Here is a 5233-nt window from a genome sequence, read left to right as displayed (position 1 = left end):
TTCTCTTCTTCGAAAACTTCTTGAAAGTCAAGAAAATGGAGAAAAAGGGATAAAAATGTAGAGTGGTAAATGTAAGAGAAAACATGATTAGCATAGTAATTCTGAAAGAACGTAAGGATGGAGCTTTTATTTCAAACACGAATAAGAAAAGATATCTATCATCTCGAGCCGCTAAATGAATAAATGCATTTAAACCTAATTACCTATGCATCAATTCTTACACAAGATTTTCTTTATGTCTTGTCAAAATATCGCATCGCATGTTTCAAATAGATATTTCCAATTGGTTTGAATTATGTGTGATGTCAATCTTGTGATTGTGATGAATCACAATATCGCAAAGCGAAAATATCGTAAATTTCAAATCACAAACTGTAAGTCGCAAATATCACAAATCGAAAATCGCATTATTGAAGATTATGACTAAAGAAATTCAAAGTTGCTTTAATGTTTTGTGATTTTCGATGAGCGGCATACCTTTTTCCTTTTAGAGCATGTTTCCTTTATGTGGTGGCTTATTTCATTAAATAGATATTTACGATATGTTGGACCCAAATGTAGTTTTATAATAGTTTTAATATTCCTTCATGTCCAAATCACATCGCATTTCACATTTTCTTGTGGTTTGTATGTTTTGTGCTCATTTAAAAGTCGTGATGCAATTTCGATAAATACTTTAAATGTAGTTTAAGCCTTAAGTATTATAAAAAATTTAATGTTATGTTTAAGTCTTTTAAGGGGGTTTCTCTTATCGCATCTTATGGATCCTGCCTCATGACTAACATTTGTTGTTTCAGATCCTGTGATTTGTGATAAATCGGGATTCCTAATCACAAATTGACTTGGTTTGATATCTTAGTTTATCTAAAGTTTCATTCTGAATGGTTTCAAAAAGGAACGCTCTTATTTGCTAAGTTTTCTTGAATTTTTTTTAAAAGGGTACCCATTTATTAATACAATACTAAATATTAATATAATAAATGGGGGGTTGTTGAATAGTACAAAAGGTTATTTCTATTAATATTATGCACCTTCCCACAAAAAATCTCACCCAATGGGTACATGGATCTTGATAAAAATTAGAAATGAATGTAGGTGAAAGTGGCCAATTTCTTGAAAAATACACACTGAAATTTCTTAAAATTTTGTGCATTTATTTACCCTACCTCAATTGATTTACCATAGAAATTTCAAGACCAACGGATGCACTATTTTTAAGATACAATCAAATCAATTTCTACCTAGTTTCACCCTTCACGCTACCTAATGTTGAAACAAAAACATACACCACGAACTCATTTTAAGACAAAATTGAGTGTTTTAAAAGGGAAACAGTGTATTTTTACCTTTTTTACTGCCACATTCCTTCAAAATCCCATTTTGATGAATAAAAGACATTGTTGTGCAAAAATACTAAATGTTGACTTGATGTGTGCACAATGGTGAAAAATGAATATATACCTTAAAAACACACTTGAAATGTCCTCGAAAACTTCTCTCTCTTAGAATTCTACAACCCATATTATTCAATTTATCATACTCTGAGAAAACCCAGTATCTCGGAATTTTTTTATTTTTGCTCCAATTTCTTGTAATCTTTGTGCCAAAACTGCGTCTAGAACAAGTTTCTACAATAACAATTGAACAAATTGCAATTTTCCATAGTTGTCTCCGTTTTTATTTAGAAAAGTGTTTTCTCTTAGCATAATATGCCAATTTGGACTTTGTGACGTATGATGAAGTATAAACCATGAAACATAATGCACGATGACTTGAAATTAATGTAATTTTCTCAGAAAATGAAATGAAATGAGGAAGAGTTGTAGTAGTGCTTCATCATGCTACTATTGAATGACAAAAATATGAACACACTGCTACAAAAAAATGATAAAATATACTATTGCAAGTTGTTGATTCCATAAAACCATATATTCTTCATCAAAACCAAAATTCATGGTACAATTCTTACCATGCGAATGAATGTGTTGAGCTTGAGCATGGAAATAAATCATTGGATTAGCGATCATTGATGAAAATCATTAAACAATGTCAGACAACTCACCAGTAATGTAAATGACTGTTAAGGTACCTGAGTGAATCTTGACAAAGATGAATGAATCTGTTGAAGTCGAGTAACCTGCAAGATCTAACAATCAATATACATTATTTTATTCCCATTGTTGTCAATGAGAAGTATTTCCATTGATGTATGCAAGTTCCAAGGCACTCCAAATAATCTCTGATCTTGATCCCAGATAAAGTGTTGAAGTCGATGGGACAAGATCCATTGGAAGTTGGGCCTTAAGGAATCCCACATCATCCAACTTGAGCATAGAACCAAAAATGATTTAAAGAACCATAATAAAAGATTGAAACCATCATTAAATTGCTTAACTTATTGTGAAATTTGCTCGCCAGTTACCTGGTTTTCAAGAAAAGCTCATGTCCAATTGTGCCAGCAAGCTGGTTTTCACAATAGGGCTTATTTTTCTCTCTCTTTATATATATATATATATATATATATATATATATATATATATATATATATATGAAAAATAAATCTTGTCTAAGTATATGAATACTTCCAATGGAACCATGTGCGTAACAAGATCATAGATAAACTCATAAGCAGGTTTGAAAGATACTCTCTGATATGTACCAGTATAGGAGAGACCAATTGCCTTGATTGAGATGACATTAGAAGATACTGAAGAATGGAGTACTAGAATCTGATGACTTTCTTGAACCAAGATTCAATATAATATTGTCTTCCTTGGCTTCCTTCTATCATGTTGTACAAGTCTTCAAAGATGTCATCTCCATTCATAGAATCTGGTGATAGGCATGCAAGAAACTTTTTAATCTCAGGTTCCATCAACTTCTCTTTATATTTAGGAATCCATGATTCTTGGACCTTATTTGAATCTTCTTATTCTAGTTGTTGTTCTTCAATGATAGCTAGAGAATAATTTTGCAATACCTCAAAATTGTAAGTGGATTGAGCTGTTTTATTGTTGGGGATCTAAAATGATTGTGAAGGTAGTTGAGTGGGAATATATCTTTGGGGTGCTTGTGTGGGTAGCAATGGGAAAGGTTGAATGGAGGTCAACTAAGGGTGAAATTTATGTTGTTGTGGAGGTGAATGGAACGAATAACATTGATATTGGTATTGAGGATATTAAGGAAAAGATTGAGGATATGGTGGATTTCCTCTATAAGGCTCTTGCCAACCCTATTTCCAAGATTGGTTTTGAGGTTGGGATTGAGATGACCAAGGTTGCCAAGGTTGGCATTGAGGTTAGGATTGAGATTTCCAAGGTTTCCAAGGCAAGGGTGTTTTCCAATTACTTTGATATTGTTATGCATAACCTTCAAATTGTGAAATAAGATCTTGCATCATACTAGGTTGATGAGGCTATCATGGTCTTGTCGGAGCTACATAAAAAGATTGTTTCAGTGTTTGATTTGCTCCCTGGTAAATTTTCTTTAACCTTTGTAATCAAGTACAATATTTACTAGTATGTGATCCTTCACATATTTCACAAATTTTAATGTTATCAAGTGGACATTCATGCAAAGCATGTTTCTTTCTACATTTAGGGAAAAATATAAATGAAGTAGAATTCTCAACTTTTCCTCATTTTTCATTCTTATCATATCAATTTGTTCATTTATATTACCAAAAATGTCTAGCAAATTGTTAAGTTCATTTTGAATTACCAATCCTAATGCCAAATTACTTACACTTGCCAAAACTGGATCTTGAGGGGATCTTACATACTTTTATTTTCCTCTTGATATGTTCTTGCACAATTTACAAATCTTTTGAAATGACAACTGAGAGACATATTCTTTGCCCACCATATTAAGAAGATCCATCCATTCATCCCTTATAGATTTTAGTAAGAGTGATTTTAATGTTTCTAACCCTAAATCATGCAATTTAGATCTTTTGATATCATAAGTAAATCTCTCCACTAAATCTTCTAGGATTTCACCGTCTTTTTGGTTCATATTAAAGACTTCATTTGGAAGGTCACAGTGCATGCAATAATATTTATATTTTTCCAAAAATACTCTTTCAATAGCATCTCATGTCCTTATATAATTTGTTTCTAAATTCATGAACCATCTAAGAGCTTTATCCTTCAATGTTGTCGTAAACAAATTCAATTTCTGAGTGTGTAATGAGTAACCATAAGATCTACAAAGCATTTCAAATTCGAAAAAAAATGTTTCTGGGTTTTCTAATCTCATACCTTTGAGGTTGGGAAGTATAGATGGAGGGGATGTTCTTCATATGAAAATCGATATCAGTTTCTTGAATGGGAATTCCAAAAAGATATTCTTCATTGTCATCATCTCCAACCATTTATTCTACCTCCTTTTTCACCTCTTCTTATACCTACAAAACTAGGAATTTATGATGTGGATATAGTGGGGGTGGTAGATGATTGCAGTTTTTTCTTAAATCAATCTACCTCTAGGATGTAATAAAATGAGATTAATATCATGCAACTAAATGGATGCAACTAAGAATGATATGAAATTGAAAGCTAACACATATGTACTTCCTCGGCAATGATGCCAAAATATTGGGTAATTTAATTGAGTCTTAAATTACTTGCATTTATACGTCAATCCAACTATTTGAACTTGCGAAGTATAATTGAACTATATGTGCTAGGATATATAATTTCAATTCAAAAAATCTAATCTAATTTCACATGAGGATTTAAACATGTTTATGGCTAAGTTTTGATAAGCATATGCACATGTTTTTTCTTAAAAGGCCAATGTATTCGAACTCAAAATTTCGAAATTTAAATGAACTTTTAAAGAAAACTATAGTACTATCAAAACTACGACATCTATTGTAATTGGACAAGAAATTTAAATCTATTATACTGAACAAAAAATTAAATCTATTATATTAAATAATGAAAGGAAATCTAACTATCAAATTAAAATCACAACTATTCTACAAAACTTGGAATTGGAAACTTTTCTAGAAAGCAGTGACAAAAAAAGATATGTTGACAAAATTTCAAGTGCACAAGCCTCCATGCCTTATCAAAATGATGACTAGAACAAATATGAAAATGAAAGAAATTCTTGGAAAATACTTCAAGGAAAGTGTTTTTGGATTTTTAAGTTTATATTGAGCACTCAATCTGTAACAGACGAAAAAAAGAAAGTAAGTAAACTATAGTGAAAAGAGAGAATTAAAATA

This window comes from Pinus tabuliformis, chromosome 5_1 (assembly GCF_031772625.1).
Source record: "Pinus tabuliformis cultivar Carrire ecotype Pingquan chromosome 5_1, CPIR1, whole genome shotgun sequence".
Lineage (NCBI taxonomy): Eukaryota > Viridiplantae > Streptophyta > Pinopsida > Pinales > Pinaceae > Pinus > Pinus tabuliformis.
Note: the sequence above shows the minus strand (reverse complement) of the source record.